The 22,207-nt window shown below is 40.0% G+C and overlaps 1 protein-coding gene and 1 long non-coding RNA gene across 3 annotated transcripts in view; one reads left to right on the forward strand and one right to left on the reverse strand.

Moving 5' to 3' along the window:
* Window positions 1-22,207, forward strand: part of LOC146762537 (uncharacterized) — a 168,104-nt gene that overhangs the window by 111,124 nt on the left and 34,773 nt on the right. The gene's annotated exons all lie outside the window — the stretch shown is intronic.
* On the reverse strand, window positions 10,592-18,701 carry LOC107320468 (uncharacterized). 2 transcript variants are annotated; one of them, XR_014942323.1, is made up of 3 exons: window positions 18,511-18,701; window positions 13,097-13,200; window positions 10,592-11,500 (listed from the first exon to the last, which is right to left on the reverse strand). It is a non-coding gene; the product is annotated as an uncharacterized LOC107320468 (long non-coding RNA). The 2 variants fall into 2 exon arrangements; XR_001558266.3 differs by lacking the exon at window positions 10,592-11,500 and adding an exon at window positions 12,049-12,414.

A 22,207-nucleotide genomic window follows, 5' to 3' on the forward strand; every position in this document is an offset into this window, starting at 1 on the left:
CATAGGAAGATGAATTCACCCTCCTTTTAAAAAAAATATATATATTTTCCTGGCCAAACAGTGCAGAGAAGCAGTGACATTTAATCAATACTGAAGGATCATACAGAATGATGAGCACATCTAAGGGCCTGTACTTACCTGTTTTTATGGAGCTTATGTTGGCAGATACATTTCCTCCGGTTTAGGTTCTGTGTTTTCAGGAACCTCTAGGTGTAGCTGCTTTGTATTTGTTACTGGCCAAATGCTGCTCATGTGGCTCTTACTGGAATTATCCCTCTGCGCTACTTGAACTGGGGCAAGCAGCTTCTTAATGGCTTCAGGAGTATAAGTTATAGATTTACTGGCTTCTTGAGGGAAGTGGGTCAGGAAAGTTTTGCTCTTCCCAGAAGTCAGATGGTGCACATCGACTGCATCTCTGCATGCTGTTGACTCCTTCCAAATGAGTGAGTTCCTTCCCAAGTTCCTGCATACAGAGGGAGCAGTCAGGTTTCTGAGATGACCCACTCATCAACTCAATATGCCAGCGATGCTGCAATCCTAAGAATGCAGAGCATCTCACTGAGAGTTTAGTTCCCCAGTACTGGTTAACTGACTACGTGTCATGCTACTTAGGCTAAGTGCTGGGCACCAGAACAGAGGCTGCATTAGAAAGAAAAAATACTCTATCTGAAACATTCCCGCAGCATAGGGATTTTCCTAAAGTTTGTCACTATTCCAGCATCTCTCAGGATGCTTGGTAGGCTTCTCTTATGTCAATATGTCTGGTCTGTTTTTCCTCATCTTCTGTTGTATGTTGCAAGATTTGTGTGGGTTCATACCTTTGGAATGATCCTTCAGTTGCTCAGGTTTAGGTTTCCCAAGGCACAGGTTTTGGGCTCGCATTTCTGTTTGCTGTATTTTTATCTTCTGTTGCGCATAAACAGAAAGATAAGTTTAGTTCTGACAGATACTGAAGTAATGTTGCAGATGCATTTTGTCCAATGCTCTAAATGAAAAGCCGGTGTGTATGTTGGAGTTCCAGGTTGGATGTTCAGCTGTTAGGATGGAAATAACATTTGAGCTAGAGAATCACTAATTACAGGTTTTCAGTGACAAAATCTGAGCTGATAAGCACAGCTGGTGCATTGCCAATTTGTGACATTATTTTCTTCTGGTCTGGAATTCTCACTGATCTGAGGATTATTGCCAGCAACTAAAAACTGACTCACTCCTTGATTTCTTTTGCTTTTTAAAGTAATGGTCAGCATGGGATTTCTGAGCTTTTCACTCGGCTTGCCTTTATTTTGTCATTCCTTATCTGTTCGGTTTTTGCTGTCTTGTTTTGTTTTTTTTTTTTCTCTGTAATCTGGACAGTCTTTGATTTCTTCCTTGAGCTTGAGTTTAGAAGGGCCGTACTGTCCACAGAAATTATATATGTGCATTGCTGTTATGCTTGAGTGACTTATGCACTTAGTCACAATGCTGCCTTTTATATAGCCTTTTATTTCATGCAAAACTGTTAAACACTTGCCTTTTAAATTCAAGGTTTCCTAAGAAATCCCTTTATATGGCTTTATTTGCAGTTGAATTAACTTTGCCAAATTTGAACTGTTCATAGCGATATTTTCCATGTCTGTTTTAGCCTGACTTTTTTTATTTCTAATGTTTCAGATTAAATGGTACAGATGCTTCCAAGAACAAGATTAGAGAAAACTGCATTGTTTTTCTCTATTGTTGATTTAAAAAGTCAATATAAGTCCTAAGTCCGTCAGGAATCTCCAGAGTCTTTCAATCTCTGGAGCAGGAGATTTGAAGCATTAGGATAAAAGAAAAGCTATGAGGAGGAGGTACATGAAGAAAAGAAATGGCATCAAACAGTACGTCTAAACATGATTCCAAAAGTGCTACTTTTCCCTTGCTCTCAGCAATTAGTTTTGAGATGCTTTGGAAAATGATTATTACCCTCTTTTGAGGGCATGCTGATTTCATTTTGGCACTTTTCATTTTGAGTTTTCTTGTTTGTTTGATTGATTTTATAATTCTTTGGATGGTATTGAACATAGTTTAACTGTTTTTCCTCTTGTCAGTGGGTGCCATTTTTTCTACATGGAGGATTTCATTGACACGCTTTTGCTTCATAAACACTTCCACATCAGACACTATTCTGTCAGACCGCCCCTCTGCTGCCATCTGTTGCACAGCAACAACACATAATGGAATATTTGTGAGATGGTTCAGCCTCTGCTGCTACCACCAATATCCACATCTAATGTTAAGGGCTAATATAATAAAGTAGGAGGCATTGCTTTCAGATATAAAGTAATTAATAGGTTCCTATGTAAAGTAATTTATATCTGAGAAGTCCTCACATATGAAGTAATTTTAAGGCTTTTTAAATATAAAGCTATTACTTAGCCATAAATAGGGAAAATGGAAGACTGGAGTGGGGCTCAGGCATGGCTCTTAGCAATGTGTAAATAAAACTTTTTTCTTCTTTTTGTCTCCAGTTAGTAATAATTATAATAGTAATAGTAATAATAGTAGTAGTAATAATAATAATAATAATAATAATAATAATAATAATAATAATAATAATATCTTTCCTAAGCTTTGATTTATGGTAAGCTTGATGGGTATCATTTTCATAGGCGACATTTCCTCACATTGAATTTTCAGTCCTTACAGTAAGAGTCATTATTCTTTCAGTCCTTATACATAAAGAGTTATTATTCCCTCATGGGCAGAAGCTTTGTGTCTTGCAACATACTGCATGTTCTAGGCAACAGAATACCACTGTGTCTGCAGGGCTCGGTATATTTCCCTGGCAGCTTGGAGTGACACACATGGTTCAGTCTTGCACCCTTCACTAATTACAGTCTCCTTCCAAAATAAATTTCAAAGCATAAGCCAGGAAAAAAAAAAAAAAAAAAAAAAAAAAAAAAAGAAAAAGAAAAGAAAAGCTACATATGCTACATATGAGAAAAAAGAAAACTGTTCCATGGTTCAATTTTTTAGGAGAAATTGTATAAAATGAAAGAAATTTGTTAAAGTAGGTTGTTTGAGAGCTCTAAGCAGATCAACAATGCAAAGACAATTCAGAGTACTTTTTTGTTTTGCACCTCTGCTAATACTTTCTGCATCCTTGGCTCACACAGGGCCATGTGACTACATAGAAGAAAACTGGTGCTTAGAAAACATTTCCCCATCATGTAGTCTGGCGTATTTCACAGATCTACATTCCCACAAAGCGTAGCCAAAGAACAGTAAAACTTAAATTTCCTGTGAGGAAGGTCTCTGAGTCTGGAAGAGGTTCAGGAACACATGAAGGCCAGAGTTCACACCCATTAAACACAATTTAGTAAGTCAGATAGAGACAGGGCCTGCTACCCAAAGCAGCCACGTCCCGCGGGTCAGCAGCAGTGGCCGTTCCCAAGCTGCCAGCCCTGCCGCTGCAGTGCCTGTGTCCTCTCTGTCTTCTTCTTGGATGTCTGGGCTGACAGTCCTCGCTATGGCTGGCTGCTTTCTGCTGACGTATTCAGTGTGTGCGTGTGTAAGTACTGGAGCCAAGAGTCTGGCCATTCCTGAGAAGGCAACTCAGAAAAATAGTTTTCTGTTTCTTATTGTGCCCAGTGTAAAAGCAAAGGTGACTTTTTGTGAAGGATGTAAGTATTCCCTGTGTGAGTCTTCAGACATCCCAGATACATGACTGAAGTAGGAAAGATGGACCTTTTACCACTGTTATAAAAATGTACCTGCATTTGCTTAAAGTCTACGTGCATTTCTTTGTCACATTCCCAAGAAGTGCTGATTGTAGGTTTGTATCATACTGGACAGTATATGGACACGTTAAGGAAGCAGTTCAGTGTTGTTAAGAGAGTATGCCAAAAGCAGGTCAGCAACCAATTAAAGGAAACTTGAAGTGACAGGCACAGGGAAAGAACTGTGAGTTAGGGCAGAAAAAGGACAGTCAGAGGGGAAGCTCTGGAGGAGGAGGTATGAGGTTGAGTAGGTGAAGGAACTGGTGAAAAGCCATCTCCACAGTACAACTGGGACCTGGGCCCAAAATTGAAATAACACTAGAAATAAGGATTATCTGGTTAGACACAGTGTGAAGGACAAGTCTGAGAAGCTCAGAATATGGGAAGAGACAATGACTTACTGGGAAGAATGAAGTAGAAAGCAGGGAGAAAGAGGAGGCAGTGATTGTCACAGTGAGGGAAGATATGATGATGTGTGCTAGACCAACTTAATCTTGCCTTTCATATATCTGAATTTTTGAGTACTTGACTCTACTATGAGTTTGCAGCTTTAGTTTTCAAATATGGTGCTATGTAGACACATATATATAGGAAGAATGAAACTTTTGAAGGGGGTTGTGGAGAGTGTACATTGCTTTGGGCTGAAATGTTTGTAAATGCAAACCTTTTCTGTAATACACATTTTCAAAAGAAAGAGTTGTGAAGTGTCAGAGATGGATGATAATGCTATTTGCTGTGATTTCAGCAGCAATTTATCTTTTTCTATATTTCTGCATGTTCTTCCCCATTCTCTGCAAAAGGACAAAATGAACTGGAGAAATGTAAAAAAATCTTCTAGTTTGGCGAGCAGGAAAGGTTTCTAAATGATAGAAATGTCAAATGGTTAGGCATAACTCTGCATCTGAGTGGGAAAGTACCTCAGTAAAATGCACGGTAGGAATAATTTGGAAATGGAGGAAAAGATGAATTATTAGACCCTTTGTGTTCATTATTTCTGTCTTGTCCATCTGATATAAAGTGTAGCGAGTTTCAAGTCTCAAAAAACTGAGTGTGATACAGATGTTTCCAGTCAGGTTGCTCTGTGTAACCTGCTCTCATTGTGCAACTGTGAAAAAGGAGTGAGGTAATGAGTGCTACTGCTCATAGAATCATATAATTGCTCAGGTTGGAAAAGACCTTAAAGATCATCAAGTCCAACCACAACCTAACCATACTACCCTAATTCTAATAACCCTCTGCTAAATCATGTCCCTGAGCACCACATCCAAATGGTTTTTAAACATTTCCAGGGATGGTGACTCAACCACCTCCCTGGGGAGCCCATTCCACTGTTTAACAACCCTTTCTTTAAAGAAGTTTTCCCTGATATTCAACCTAAACCTACCCTGGCACAACTTGAGGCCATTTCCCCTTAACCTGTCACTAGTGAGAAGAGACCAACCCTGCTCTCACTGTAAGCATCTTTCAGGCACTGGAAGAGAGCAGTAAGGTCTCCCCTCAGCTTCCTCTTCTCCAGACTAAACAGCCCCAGTTCCTTCAGTCACTCCTCATAGGGCAGATTCTCCAAGCCCTTCACAAGCCTTGTTGTCCTTCTTTGGACCTGCTCCAGCACCTCCATGTCCTTTCTGTACTGAGGTGCCCAAAACTGAACACAGTACTTGAGGCGAGGCCTCACCAGTACTGAGTACAGGGACAGGACCACCTCCCCAGTTCTGCACACCACACCATTCCTGATACAAGCCAGGATACCACTGGTCTTCTATCTCTGGATCAATTCTCTTACCCGTTTTTACATTGATTTACATAGTTAGCTGGGTGGGCTAACAATTGAACTTGTTGCATAGTATGAAATTGTAGGGCAGCTTTTGCTTTCAAGTCAGATTTTTCTATTCAGAATAGAATGCTAAGTGCTTGTTATATTGATCAAGAGAAAATGCAAGTCCATTCCCTTCTTCCTTTTTCTTTTGTCTTCTTTTCTCTTTGAAACTTGCTAAAATGGATGCTAGATCATATACTTGGACAAACAGGCAGAGCTTCCTGTGGGTCATTTCAGGCATAGTTCTTCTCAAGTTCTTCTGAGAAAGTCAGATTGCAAATGAGCAAATGCAAACAAGTCTGCCTAGAAACATTTAGTGTTTAAATTTAAAAATTGAAATTTAAAATTTAGTGTTTAAATAAATTCTTATCCTTTTGACTTAACAGTAGCACCTATCAAATACAATAAGTTGTTTTAAAAAATGAAGACTGAAGACTGTTTTAAAAAATTCAAGACTGGAGTCTGGTGACTGGAGAAAAATTAATACAGCAGCTATTTTTAAGAAGGGTAGAAAGGATGACTCAGGAAACTACTGACCTGTCAGCCTTATCTAAATGCTGGGGAGGATGATGGAGCAGATCCTCCTGGAAGCTATGCTAAGGTTCATGGAAGAAAGGGATGTGATATGGGGGTAACCAGCATGGCTTCAGCAAGGGAAGGTCCTGCCTGACAAACATTATAGCTTTTTATGATGGTGTAATTGTGTAAGTGGACGAGGGAAGAACTACTGGTGTCATCTGTCTAGACTTCAGTATGGCCTTTGGCATGGTTCTCCATAAGATTCTTCTCTTCAGGCTGTAGAGATATGGGTTTGATGGGTGTTTTTCTTTGTTGGACAAGGAACTGGTGATGAGGTTGAGAATGGTGGTCAATGGCAAGTTTGCAAATGAAACCAAGTTGAGTGGTACAGTTGACATGCCCAAGGGACAGGAGGACCAGAGGGACCTAACATGCTTGAACAGTGGGCCCAGGTGAACCTCATAAATGAGATTCAACATATCCAAATGCAAGGTCTTGCTGTGCTATCAGTACAGGCTGGGGGATGTAAGGATGGATCACAACCCTGCTAAAAAGAACCTGGGGTACTGGTGGATGGGAAGCTGCACATGAGCCAGCAGTGTGCCTTTACAGCACAGAATGACAATTGAATCCTGGGCTGCATCCAAAGCAACATGGCGAGCAGAGCAAGGGAGGTGATCCTGCCCCTCTGCTCTGTGCTGGTGAGACCTCACCTGGAGTACTGCATCTAGATGTGGAGTCTTCAGTACAGGAGAGGTGTGGACCTGGAGCATGTCCAGAGGAGGGCCACAAAAGCAATGCAGGGGATGAAACACCTCTCCTACGAGGACAGGCTGAGACAGATGGGGCTGTTCAGCCTGGGGTAGAAAAGGCTCTGGGGAGATGTGGTAGCAGTTTCCTTAACTAAAGGGGAGCTGCAGAAATGAAGGGGAGAGATTCTTTTGCAGTGTCTGCTGTGACAAGACAAGGGGAAATGGTTTCAGACTGAAAGAGGGGAGATTTAGATTGGATATAAGAAGTGTTTTAGAGTTAATGTGGTGAGGCACAGGATCTGGTTGCCCAGAGAGGTGGTGGATGTCCTGTCCTTGGAGACTTTCAGGGTAAGGCTGGACAGGGCTCTGAACAACCTGATCTAGCTGTGGATGTCCTTGTTCATCTTTAAGTGTCCTTTCCAACTAAAACGATTCTATGATTCTATGATATTGTTCCCTTTACAAATTCTCACTGAGGAGAATTGGGCTTTCTAAACCCCAAATTCTTTCTTCCTCCAAGCCAAGCAGTCCCCACTCTGCTTTTCCACATGAATATACAAGACTTCACATCCAGGCTTTTTTGCCGTCCATCAACTCGTGACAGACAGTCTAGAAAATAGTGTGCCCTAAGTGTCATGTAAATGTTAGTCTTAATCACTCAGCCAAATACAATATTTTGCTACAGCTAAAAATGAATTAAAGAACCTGCCACACACTTTTTAGAATTTCCCCAGAAAGGAAGGTTTAGGGAAAGTTCAAGTGCATAGAATAAGTAGAACAGTAGAATGTAGTCATAACAGGACATGCCTTTTGTTAATTGAAAAAAGGAAGAGGAAGAGGTAACATCTGAAAGAAGTTACACCTGTTTTGTAAAGGGTTGAGTTGAATTTGTATGCTAGTTTGGGAGGCTCATCTCTGTTCTCCCCGTGGAACGTGAAAACAGTAAGCAAAGAAACAGCAAATCCACCTTCATGGTGCCATATAGTGAACTGAGAAGGTGCCATATCTCAAGGGTCTGTGAGAAAATGGAAGAAATAGGAGGGGAAGCCATTTCCATCACTTCATATTATCAGGAGCTCTGTTTTAGAAAAAAAAAAATTCAGTATCCACCCTTCCTTTATCCTTACCCTTTAACAGTAAGGTAGTGATGAATTGTCAGCCCCTACTGTACAGCAGAGCTACCACTGTAGCAGTTAAAGCATTTTTACTTTACTGATTTTTATAAACATCTGAGAAAGCTATCCTATGAATTATATTCCAAGCAACTCAGTTGATTTCTGAAGATGCTGGTCTTCTCTGGGTAGCCAATGCCCAGCTCCTGCTTCAGAAACTGAAATCAGAAATGGCACTGAGGTATCCTTATCATTTCTCAGTCTTTTCCAGATCAAACTTCTTACTGATAGATTAATAAATATGTATTTTTCTGCATTCCTGATGCTTAACTCCAGGTGTTTGCTTTGCGTTGCCTTCCTGTGGGTTGTGTAGCACAATGGCTTTCACTCCGATTCCAGGCAAAGCTACTTTTTTATTCTGTTACTGTGTTACAGCTTTATCTATCTCCTCTTGGTGCACCTATAATTTACTATCTCTGTGGGCATTGCTATTCTTTGCAAACTGCTTTGGGGATGAGGGTCAACAGCCTTGCTCTGGCTGTTATTTGAGGTTTTTGAGGAGGTTTTGTTATTTTACTATATTCATTACAGATTGTAATATGTCACCCTGTTAGCTGTCTGAATTCACATTAAAATGTCTTTTTAAAGTATTTAATATAATAGCAAACTATGATTTTGCAATTAGTTTCTTTTAGGGAAAAGAATCATTAAAAAAGTTATTTCCTTTTGTAAGAAAAGTTGATACCCCTTTTACATACCAACAATTAGTCAATAAAAGCTCATATATGTTTTTACCAATTGAAAAAAAAATATATATATATATAATGATGATGGGGTACATATTTGATACAGTCCTGCTTATGCATAAAGGATGTACACAAATTATATTCATCTAATCATATTTGACAAAAACAATGACTTGGCCTGTAGCTTCACACCTGTCCTTCTGGCAAGCACCAGTCTAAAAACTGATGTTTTGCCATTCTGCTTACCTCTGCTTTCTGCTTTTCTCCTTGCTGTTTGCAGTGCACTACTAAGGGCAAATCTACCCACAAAACCTGATGGCTTTTTCTGTTTTCTTGTTATGAAATAGGGTACTGAATCTTCTTTTGCCTGAATATAAGGCTTTGTCCAGGTAAATAATTACAGAGGTTTGTGTTTGCTACTCAATCACAAGTTTTTCAGGAAGCTTCTAATCAGCCACTTGTTGATGGGCAATTGCGAAAGGTTTTGCCTATCGATTTATGGCATTTCAGGAGCTCATGCTGAAAAGTATTTTAGGTCTTTCAAATGTTTGGGTCAACTTCCCAAGTTACATAAAGAATTTTGCAACTTATGATATCTCTGCTATGGGTCCTGCTCAGTCACCGCAATCTTCAGCCAGGTCTTCTTATCTCATGCCTTAATCTCAGCACTGTGGTATGATCTTTCTCTTCTTGATTCCTAGTACTTCTACTGCTTAAAAGCCTTGACAGGTCTTGTATGTTCTGCTCTAGGATGAAGGTGGATGTTCTCTTATTGGCAAATGAATCTAACAGGAGAGTATTTCATTGCAAGATCATTGTCATCTAATGCCTTTATCATGCACGGCGATTGTTGGTATATGATAGAGTTTTATGAGCCTCTCTCTTATAGCGCTGCTATGGACAGAAACATTTCATGTGAGGTTTAGTGTGAGAGGCTATAAAAAGAACAGCAGTCCTCTCTTTGCACTTTGAAGAGAGACCAGTTTGCCTGTGAAGTTCAGTTCAAGATACAGCGTTTATTTTAGATGCCTGTTTCTGATGGCACAAGCACATACCATGAGTCCCTTTGAGTGGGTCAAAAATCATCTGTAATAATCTCTTAGGAACTGATAGCTAGACAAAAATTACAGAGTTTCCAAAACAGAAAGGTCTTGCTGTTACTTAATACACTTCTAACACAGAAGGGCATTTGTTACATATGAGTCTTTGGCAATAACTTCATAACCACCTTTTCCTGAACCTCTCACAAGTTAAGAGTTGCTTTCTCAAACTGAAACTGAATTACTTATAAACATACAAACACAGTCATTTTGTTAACACTTTGGATATTAGTGTGAATGATACCATGGCCCTAAGCAAATTTCTCCTCAGGTTTTAGACCTGTGAAGGAATAATAATGCCAATGATTTTAAGAAATAGTATTTATTGTAATTCTTATGTTATGTCTTTGTAAAGCTTGCTATTTTTACCAAGTCAAACCCAGGGAAATTCTCAAAAGCAGTTTAAAATAATAAACTTGTCTTAAGTCAGGAACAGTTCCTGTCAACCTATTGGCTCCCACTTCTGTTTTGAAAGGAGCAGTGCTGTACATGCAGCCATTCTTCTAGTACAAGTTTCCCATGGGCTTTTGCTGTGGACAACCTATAAGCATCGTCTAGGTCTTAGACAGTGATATTATTGGAGTTAACAGCTTCTGAAGGAGTCCTATGGAATGACATTTCCATGCTCTACACCTTGTAAGACAGATTTACACAAAATCTTGACCTCCTAAAACCAGCTATTTTTCCACATTCCAGCAGAATGAGAAATGGGAGATAAGGTAAAAAATAAATAAATCAACGTATCAATGTTTCAGACATTGTTATTTAGTTTTTATTTATTTATTTATTTATTTATTTATTTTGGGGGTATTGTTTTGGGTTTGTTTTTTTTTTTTCAAGAAAGTGAGATGTTCTGTAAAAATTTGGGTAAAGTACATAAATGGATTCTTGATTTTACACTGAGAATTTATGCAGGATGGAAATCAAAATATACAACATCTGTGTGAAGAATGCATACTTGTACTGAAAAGTTTTAACGCAGAAAGAACCTGCAGCAGTGTGTGACCAAAGAATGTAGTGCCTATGGGCTTGCCTTGCAGATTTTGTTTTTCCCAGAGTACACTGAGCTGCTGTACCGATTCTTGGACTATGTTTCTTGGACTATGTTTTCTTGGAGTGTACAATAGGTAGTAGCACATTCAAACTATGGGAATGTCAGCACCATGCTGCCCAGAAGGTGAGATGTCAGCTATACTACCAAAGACCCATCACCACTTTCCTTCTACCTGGAATGGCATCCTATCAGAATTGACTTCTTACTGCAATCTAGTGCAGTGCTCTGAAGAATGGCAATTGAAATAGCTTCCAGATTTTATTTCATGTCAGTGTTGTTATATCAGCCTTCATCAAGCCAACCATATCCTGGCCTGCGTAAAAATAAGCATGACCAGCAGAGTGAAGGAGGTGATTCTCCCTCTCTACTCTGCTCTTGTGAGGCCCCCCACCTGCATGCTGTGTTCATCTCTGGGGCTACCAGCACAAGAAGGACATGGATATTTTGAAGCAGGTTCAGAAGAGAGGTATGATGATGCTCAGAGGGCTGGAGCATCCCTCCTGTGAGTAGAGACAGAGAGTTGGGGCTTATTCAGTCTGGAGAAGAGAAGACTATAGGTACAGACTCAGCCCAGACTTAAATGCACATGGCTAACTGGTGTCCTTATAAATGTGTCAACTCCTTTTTTCCTTCATCGGGTTGCAAACAGGTTGAAAGCAACTGGCTGGGGAATAAACAAAAAACAGTGAGAAAAGAAATCAAATAAATAGGTGCATGTGCACATGACAGATCTGATTAAAAAAATGGAAAGTCCATCAAAACCATGAAATTACACAGTGATAACTTTTCAGCCATATTTAATTGTAGACCCACAAAACCCATACCTGTTGTTCATCCTGGGAGCAGGTAACCAGCGCTGGATACTTGGGGTTATGGATCCCTAGATTCTTCTCCAGAGCTGTGGTCAAGCCCCTCTCTCCATTTTAAGGCAACAGCAATAACAGTGCCCATGAATTTGAGCAGAATGTTTAGATTAAGTCCCAAATGAGTTCAGCCAAATCTATTAGCATCTTTTCTTTGTTTCATCTCTATCTGGTTCAGTAATACTTTTTATACACGGCATGTGGTGATTAATGATCACAATGTGTTACTGAAATTCTTGAATGAAAGCAGCTACACCAGTACAATGTCTAAATATTTTAATGAATTTGTCATTTTTACTCTCAGTGCCAGTTTTTTGAGCATTGTAAACTCTTCAGCACAGCATGGATCTCCAATCCCATTAAATTTTATTGAGCAATTTAACAAAAACGAGCTAAGTTCCAAAAAGAAAACAAAAATGAGCACAAAGAGCAGTTTTGTGAGCCTTTCTGTGGGTCTGTATGAGGATGTCTGTGTTCATATTGGAGTCATCCTTGCTCTGTGGTGTAGGCTTTCCCTTCTCAACTTGTAAGTATTAGTCACAGAGAAAAATTGTATCAGACATTCTTATTTCTTGAGCTGCTTGTTCTATAGCAGCAGCCAGTGGATGCCTGCACAGGCGAACCAGCTTTATACAGCACTCCATGAACATGACTTATTAAGAGAGAATTCAAAAGCAAAAACATCTAATGACTCTCTGGCTTCACCATTGAGGTCCTGGGGAAAAAAAAATCAGCATTCCTGATACAGCCAAGGGCAGATTTTGTGGCTGGGAATTGGTCTGCATCTACTGAGTCCACATTAAACCATCTGGTAGTATGCTGAGGTTTGACTAGTCCAATTTGATAGGTCTGGGGCCGCTAACATAGAGACAAGCAGAAGTTATGCTTCCATGTTTGTGCAATATTGAAGAAGAGTCTTTGCATCCTTAGATAACTGTGAAATAATGCTGTGCAAGTAACTAAAAGCTGGATTTTATTATTATTTTTCTATTTAAATCATGTTTTCTTGTTGTTTCTCCTCATCTGTAAGGTCTCAGAATTTGTTGGCTTCTTTGCTCAGTGATATCCCTTGATACGTAGAGAGAGGCAAGAAGAACTAAAAATAGTGAACCTGTCTTCAGCCCCTTAGGAACATATTTTGATAAACCCAGGCAGCAAGCAACAAGACTTAAAAAGGAAAGGAAGACATACCTCTCCGAATCTGTAAAAACCTTAGGAAAGCATGGCTTAAGAAATAGACTATGTTTAAGCTTTTATTTTATATGAATCAATTTGCCTATCCAATGTAAAACACATGTCATAATCCATTCAGGTAATAGGAACAAGGAAAACTCTCTCTCTCTCTTGCTGCTTTATCTGCACACAGATGTGACCCTGGCAAATGATCAGAGACTTACTTTACATTTTGTTGGTCAGCAGTATACATCAGGAAGGCTGCTTGGGAGCTGCTGTTTTTCCTTCTTGCATTTCTACACACAGTTATTTGTACCATGGGGTGTTCCTAGAACAAAAAAAAATATTGTTTCAATGGAGCATTTATGGGTGGTTAAAAGGAATCTGCTGAGGCTAAGTTTCTCCAGATACTCATGATTTTGGGTGCTGCACACTTACTTATGATGAGCAGTATGATATCACTAAGGGGCTTATGGTCTGAGTGTGATGATTAGAGCATTAACACCATCTAACTTCAATATCTAGCTTAAAGGCTCTGCCCATTCTAAGTTAGATGCCTACAGTGCGGTAGGAATTGCCTGTCAATTTCTGGGGCAAACCCTGCCCCATGGTTTTCAGTGTAGTGGCAAAGGCAGGACTCTTGTTTTTCAGTCCCCTTATCTGTTGTGTCAACATGATGAGAATTTTCATACGTTGGCTGTCTTAGATGGCATTTTACTAGCAAAAGTTCTGTTCTTGTGAACTTAGGACAACTTTCAGTGTTACAGGTGAAAGCCTATTTATAAAACCATGGCTAACTACATCTATGTCAGTTCTGTGGACTGCAGATATTTTTCCATTATACAGTGCCTATCAAAAATAAACAAACTCCCCCCCCAAAAACAACCCACGAGCAAACCAAATTCCTAGGCTATTTCTCATAATGATTCACTGCAAGTACAGTGGGTGAGAATACATCTCTCAGGCCTTCTCCGATAAAACTGACTGCAGTATTACTCAGGGCCAAGCTGGATCATGGCTTACCCATCAGGAAAACTTACCTATCGTGTGCACCAGGAAGGGACTGGAAATTTCCTTTTTCTTTGTGTTTTATGTTATGTTATGAGGAGCTCATTTAACAAGATACCATGCCATACCCTGCATTCTGACTGTACCAATGCACCCATGCAAGGTTGCTCACAAGAAGTACATGCTAGGCCTGGAGTAGAGAAAAAAACAACCATTTCAAGACTACCTTTCCGGGAATTCTTAATGTCAAGTGAAGTCTGGAGCTAGAAAAACATTTTAATACCAGCCAATCTTTTATATTCAGAAAGCATATAACTATTTTACAGAGCATTAAATATTTTTGCCATATTTGTAGTCATTTTCTTGTTTGTGCCAATTCAAATACATGCTTCATTTTCAAGTCTTTGTTACTTATTGCTGCTTAGCTTCCTCTTAGCTTTCCTTCTCCCAGCCTGCAGTTCTCAGGGGCATATCTTTTATTTTTTATACATATATTTTTTTTCTCTTGATATGTCACTGATTTGTTTTCCATAAAATCTAGGTCATTTTCATATTGGTAGATCTGTCTGTTTTTTCTTCCTGATTTCTTTCTTTCTGGTCTGTAGTTACTTTTCATCACTTTCATTCATTATGTTTTATCTTAACAATTTTGTTTTCTATTTTTGCCCTGTAGAATCTATATTTGTGCCATAACCTCTTTCATTTAATATATTTCAATTCTCGATAAGGAACGTGTCTGTATCATGAGAGTAAAGGGCACATCAATCTCATACATTCCTTTTCCAAGAGACCAGGATTACTCCCATCCTTGCAGGACCTGTCCTGTGCCTTGCTGAGGTCAACTGTATACCAAATTTTCAAGCCCAGTTTTCAATCACTGAAGCACAAGGAACAAATCTCATTTCAAGTATTTTTTTGTAATGTTTCCCTGGTGTCCACATAGACACCTTCTAATTTTGTTATTTATTTTTGGCACAGTGAAGATGATGAAGCTGAGGTACAAGTTGCTTTTTATTTTTAGTCTACTGAAGATGACAGTTTTGTGTCTACATTCTTTTGAAAGAGTCAAAACATTCAGATTCTTATTAATTCGCCAAACTTCCTTGCTACATGTCTTGATGAAACAAATGTACACCTGAGTGAGTGTATTTACTCAGTTCCTTTGTCTGAGCACACAAACTTGAAGCTTTTAAACCGAAAGGTTTAATATTATCATTCCTTTCAGGAACTGTGTTATCAGTTTCATTTATCAGTTTATCATTTTATCATTCAGTTATCAAGCTCAATATTATCGATTCCTTTCAGTGTCTAAATAGGAGCTACGGGAAAAAAGGGGACAGGCTGTTCAGCAGGTTGTGTGACAATAGAATAAATGACTTCAAGCTCAGGGAGGATAGATTTAGATCAGATAAGGAAAAAATCTTTTACACTGAGGGTGGTGAGGCACTAGAACAGGTTGCCTAGTGTTCTGGTGGATGCCCCATCCCTGGAGACTTTCAAGGTGAGGCTGGATCAGGCCCTGGGGAGCCTGATAAAGCTGTGGTGTCACTGTTCATTGCAGGAGAGTTGGACTAGATGGTTCTCAGAGATCCATTCCAACTCTAAGGATTCTATGATCATTATGATAGCCCTTGGCTGTCTAGCATTTCTCTTAGTCAACATGCAACAAACCCTTTCATTCTAATGAAGACAAGCAGGATTCCCACTTCAAAGCTGTGAGAAAGTCAATTGCACTGGTATGCTCAGTATCTCCAGTCTCAGGCAGTTTAAACACCAGCCCTCTTACAATAGTATCTACACGTGTGTAGCGCAGTCTTCGCCTCTTGTTGAATTATATAAGATTGTAAGGACAGAAAGCAGAGTTGGTGCCAATTACTCTTTTTAAGTCTTCTACATTTTCTAATATAATGCCTTGTGTTAGCTGAATTGCAGTGATAGAGATACAGAGAAATAATATTCATAAGTTTTATCCTCTATGCTCTTTTTATCCCATATATGTGATACGAATGATATCACTGCCGTAATTCTGGGCTCCTCTGGTTCAAGAAAGACAGAACACTACTGGAGAGGGATCACCAGAAGGCTGGAAATATGATTAAGGGCCTAGAACATCTCAATTACAAGGAAAGGGTGAGAGACCTGGGACTGGTCAACCTGGAGGAGAAAAGACTGAGATGGATTTGATGCTGATAAATACCTAATGGGTGGGAATTAATGGGGCCAGGCTTTTTTCAGTGATACCCAGTGACAGAACAAGGGGCAACAGGCACAGACTGGAACATAGGAAGTTGTATATGTGTAAGGAAAGTAGTAGTTTAGGGATTACAGAGCACTGGCACAGGCTGCCCAGAGAGGATGTGGAGTCTCCTTCTCTGAAGATACGCAAAACCCAATTGGATGCTTTCCTGTGTAGTCTACTGCAGGGAACCTGCTTTAGCAGGGGATTTGGGCTGTTGATCTCCAGAGGTCCCTTCCAGCCCCTGCAGTTCTGTGACATTGTAATTCTGTGACTTATAATAGCTAGGACATATTGCTCAAGATATTGGAACACCTCCAGTAGGGAAGCTCTCTGCATATCTAATCCTACTCCTAGTCAAGGATGTGGACTTACACCAACATAAATATTAATGTAAGTTCTCTCAAATAAGGGCATCTGACAGACAGCAAATATTTCTTTTGTTTGTAGTAGGAAGTGAAGCTTAAGAGGGTGTTAGGATTTCTGAATCCAGATCTGGCTTTTTGTCTTCAAGAATAATCTCTCATGAAGTATGAACTGAGCACCGAGCATAGTTTTAGGAGAATGGAAGGGAGTAGCACAGAACTGGTTGTTAGGAATTGAAGAAACATGTTTAGGTGTTGATGAAAACCATTTGGTTGTGGCCCAGCTTTTAAGCAGTTAATTCACAATTAATTCTGTAGAGTATTTTTCCTGTGGGAACCAATTGCTGAGATCCCAGCACAGAAATGGATTTTCATAGAGGCAATTATGTCTGGTTGAAACCATAGTACTAAAAACAGTCATCCAAATGAAAAGCCTAGCAATCTTCCGCTAGTGGGAGAATTAAATATGTATGCTTAATACCTAATAAATGGAAAACTGTTGTTTAAATAATTAATCTGTATATACCAGGGAAATGTACTAGTGTGGTGCCTGTTTCGCGGAGGGTGGAAACTAGAGACAGAGGTCTCAGGCAGTCTTGACTGGCCCTTTAAATTCTGTAAGCCAAGATGGAAGTCCATTTGCAATGTTGGCTCCTGCAGTGAGATGGGAGACAGAGCAGGAGAGGACACAGTAGAAGCTGAGCAACAATGAGTGTATCAAAAGCTGAAATCAGGCACGGAGGGAGCATAGTGAGCAACTGTCTGGCACTGACAAAAATCAGTGTTGGTTTTGTTGTTTTTTTTTATCTGCCAAATGTCAAATATGGTGAATACAAAAGTTGTTTTCTATGGCCACTCTCATGTGCTTGTCTGAATGTATAAGTAAATATTAAATAAAGACAAACACTTAAGGCCTTCAAGTGAACTAGCAATTATTCAGATGGTGATTCTCTGGTAAGTAGCTGATAATTTGTCCCTTAACTGAAGAGGCAGTGGAGGAAGTATTGTCTGTCCTGCAGTTTGATCTCTCTCTATAATCTTTCCAAACAGTCTGTGAGAACAAAAGGCCAGGCCTGTAAATAGAAAAGTTGCTTGAGTGTATCATTGCTACTTGATAAAAATAGACAAAGCCTGTTCTCACTTCATTCCTGGCACAAAAGGCTAAGGGTGTTTTCCACATGACGGAGTTTATAGTGCATGTACATGAAAAACTTAACACCTGATTTTTGAAATGTTAGGAGCAAGAAATAAGTTTGCTCATTTGTGACCATAGTAAGTCAAGATACTTGATAGAGTGAGACTCATCAGAGTAGCATAACAGAAACCTTCCTTTGAGTTCAGGGAACTCAAAACTGTGCTGATAGTACTGAATTGTATTGTTTCCTATGGGTTGGTACTTCTTCCTGAGATATCACTGTCTCTGTGGACTTCTCTGTATGTTTTCCGGACTCTTTCTTGTTCTGTGTAGTTACTGAAAGCTGCCCTCAAATGGTCTGAAGGATTTCCCAAGCAGACATTCCTGAAACCGAGCTGAGATTACAGAACAGCTAATTTGAGAACCCAGTTTTTGCCTTGATGCTTCTAATTTTAAATTTTACACACAAAAAGGTAGAAATGATTTTACCAGAGCCTGCCAGCTGAGTCTGTCACCATGTACATTTTTGGTACTTAATGAAATAAAAAGGTAATGGAGTAATCACAGAACATCAAGAAATGATTTCTTAGAGCAAAGTGTGCAGATGTGGGAGCACAGCATACTCTGTCCTGCTTAGCCAGGGACAGATTCTTGCTGGTGAAGAACGCAGGTCAAAGCTGATGTTTTAAATGTCTCATGGTAGCTGGCTGGTAGCTGTGACCAACTTGAAAGTGACTGAACAAAGCAGTGAATAAGGTGGATTGATTCACCTATTTGGTTAGAACAGAAGGTGGCTCAGCGCAGCTAAAGGCTGGGAGACCATGCACTAGGAAGGGACTAATCTCTACTTGGCTGAAAGAGAAGGGAGAAATGGCTGTTTGCTTATGTTCTCACCTCAGGGCAAAATGCAGGACAGACCTCTCCTGTATCTTCTCCTCACATTCCTCAGTGGCCAGGCTTGGGCTGAATTGTCTCCATGTGAGACACGGTTGGAGGCGAACCAAAGAGCACTGAAACTCTGGCATTTACTGTGCCGGTTGTGCTGCAGGGACAGCAGGGATGTAAACAAGGGTGGGGAAGAGAAGAGCTTCCGCCAGCCGCTGATCTACTCTCAGGAAGGCGGGAAGCCCAAGAGCCGAAAACATTACAGCATTGTCTTTTGGAACTGACTGAACGCGTGCAGATTCATTGTCCTAATGATAAACGTCGTTATAAATATTGGCAGGACATGAATCCAACTTCTGCACAGTCTTCTTTTTTTTTTTCTTCAACTGTTTTAAAAGCAGCTCAGGTCACATTTTTCTTTATTACATCTTTAATGTTTATGATCCTGTGCCCCTCTCTGGATTGCCGTATGGTGAAAGCAGTGGGTCTTAGAAATGTTTTTTGTAGAACTGTAGTAGACGTGAATACCAAACAACTTCACAAAACCACTAAATATTTGGCAAGCTCCTAGTCTACTGTAATTTTGAAAAAATGCTCAAGACAAATGTTTATGTTGCAGGAGAAAACATCCCCAGGATGAAGCTATCAATTAATGGATAATTTCAGCTTTCATATAGAACCCTGTTATATAAGCCATACTTCATAAACAGTGAATACTTATTCTAATTAAACCTTGGTAAAAACCTTAAAAAGCCTTTGAATTGAGTGGATGCTTCTCTGGCTCTTCTGGCATGTTTCATACGGGACGTCTGGCCAATTCTCCAGTCTTCTCTCAGATATGTTACTGATCCAAAATATTTTCACCAGACACTCTGAAGTGGAATCACAGGTTTGCCAATTTCCATTTCATGCATCTTCCTTAGAAAACTGAAAATTACAGCCCATGAACACTGGTGATTCGATTGCTCAATTTCCAAACTTTACTCACTAGAACAAAATATTAACAAAGATGCAGATGATGATGTCTGGCCTGTATTAGACATAATTGCTTACAAAAAAAAAACAAAAAAAAAAAAACAAACCACCAAAAAACTGTATTATTTATTTCCAACCCAGAAATTAGGCCCAGAGGAGATCAGTTGCTCTTAAACCACTGATAAAGTACAGATCAACCAGTAGGCCTTTGTCAGGAGAGTTATTGCGTTGCTACACTGACTGACATTTCCCTGAACCTGCCCAGGTCTCTGAAGCAAAAAAAGCAACTTTTGGTATTTTCACAGTGTATAATTTTCAATTTTCTCAATTCTCTGAGCTCCAAGTCAGGTTTTGTTTTTTTTGTTGTTGGTTTTTTGGGTTTTTTTTTGTTTGTTTTTTGTTTGGTTTTTTTTTGAGAAACATGCATGTCAGAAAGAAAGATTTCAACAAAGGTCTCATATTTTGATTTCCTTGGATTCTATAGCAAAATTTCAAATGCTGGTGAAACTGACAAAGGAGAAAAGTGTGTTATAGTATTGCTGATGATAACATAGTCCCATCTGAGTCTTTTCTTCTAAGTAGTGCTGTGAGCACCTAATCAATATTGTTTTACTGGGCTTGGAAGTCCCAGCAGAACTTTACTGACATACAGCTGAATCACCTGTTACATGCACAAGGGGATTCCTACCTGCAAGAGGTTACTTGAGATATTGGCAATGTAGTAGTCCTGCAAATTGATGTGCTGTTTTCTAAAGCTGTATCCAATGAGTCGAGCATCTCCTGCTCTCTACAAAGTTGTAATCTTACCTAGTTGACAGTTAGCCAAATACCCTGGGAAAAGTCTACTCTGGGTCAAGTAAAAGACCAAAACTCTTAGTTGTTGTTTCCCCCCAAGATGAGGGCTCCTGGAACAGATTTATTGAGTGGTGGGAACCGGATATTTTTCTTTGGGTTGAGGTACAGTTTTTATTAGTATGGCAGCCTCTCCATTTAGTGCATCATGGAACGGAAGGAGACTGTGCCACCTCTGGCTGTCACCCCAGCAAATGTTTTTTGTTTGGTAAAGAGCTTCAATCCTGAACTCCATCAGATCAGGATATTTCACTGCAAAACAAAGCAAAAACAACAACAAAAACTCCTCAAATGCCAAAAGCAGTTATTACCAGTACATGGCCTAGAGAGCATAACACCCTCTGTGTTCAGGGCAATAGCGAGATGGACAACCTGTGTACATCTGTCTACATTTTTCTGCCACCACTGACTTCTGCAATGTGAGCAGACACAAAATTACACAAGTAAAGTATAAGCAAAGTTTTGAGGCAGTTCCAGTCTGTCCAGCTCTTTTTTCTAGTCAGTGAAGCAGTGCTTATTTGGACTGATTCTTTTGCCCTGCTTCTGTGAGCGTGTGCCCTCCTGGGCACAGCTGCTGTTCAAGGCAGCAGCGATGGCACTTAAGTTTTGCTATGCTACCGTTTTGGCCAGTCCCCAGGTCTGAGCCTTCTCATTTGACCAACCAACACAGGCAGGATCAGGCAGTCCAGTAAAAAACAAATTTTATGGGGGATTGTTACACTGTGCTAGTGGTTTGCAGCTGCTAGTATTGCTGCATCTCAGGAAGCCTGTATTTCCTTGACAAAGATGTTTCATAAGTAAAAATAACAGGGCTTCCCAGATGGACTCCCACTCTGAAATCATTGGAGAGGCTGTCTTTTCTACATCCTGGCTGGGGACTGTCTGACCCTGCATCCCTGCCATTGCCCCAGACCCCTGCTGCTGCTGGCCTTGCCCCAGTGCAGCACTTGGGCCGGCCTTCAGCCCTAATGCTCATTAACCGAGGGGGAAATTGAACATTGCAGACAGCCCAGCGGAGTGCAGGTGATCCTTCCTAAACCACCAAGCAAAGGATTTCAAAGGGATTTTTAAAACCTGAGCTTTCAAGTGCACAGCCTGAAGCTAAACATTTAAATCTGTGTTTAAGCATCAAAATAAACAGGGGTCTGATTTTTAAGAGGTGTGGAACAACTTGGGATTTCCACTCAGTTCCCCAGGTGCTGTAAATTTGTTCATTGCCTCTAAAAATCTGGCAGCCCCACTAGACATTTAGGAATGGAGCTGCAGTCCCAGCAATCCAAGGAAACCTGAATTGCATCCTTCAGACCTTTACCAAGTGAGGAACTTACTTAGGGCTGAAAACCAGAAAAGCACTGAGGCCCCAGGTCTGAAGCATAGCAGGGTGTGTCTTCATTGGCAAGATTAAAACAAGCAAAAATTTAAAATAGTAAAAAAAAAAAGCAACCCACTTTCTGGCTTTGCCAGTCCTGTATGGCTTCATTTAGCATTGGTTTCCACATTGCAGGGTATCAGGAATGAGAATGAAGCCTTGGCAGATGAGAGGGCCTAAGTCACCCAGACCTATGGGATATGTCCTTCCTGTGCTTGTGATCACTTCTTGCACTGCTATAGGAGACAAAGACTTGTTCTCACCTTTGTCTGGCATCTTTTCTTCCCTAATAAAACAATAGCAGCAGCTCCAGTTGCCAAAAGAGACTGACCACATATCTAAGATAATAAAATTTCTTCTGTTCTCAAGTAATTTTGTAAGTGACGAGACTGTGGCTGGTCCTCTTTTTTGATCATTTCTGTTCATCTGGCTTATGCAGCTCTTACTCAGCATGCTGTATTTCTTTTATTCCTGCATACATAACTTTCACCATTTGCTTGGTTAAGTTGT

The sequence above is a fragment of the Coturnix japonica genome, chromosome 1 (genome assembly GCF_054131305.1).
Source record: "Coturnix japonica strain WE chromosome 1, WE-NBRP24, whole genome shotgun sequence".
Lineage (NCBI taxonomy): Eukaryota > Metazoa > Chordata > Aves > Galliformes > Phasianidae > Coturnix > Coturnix japonica.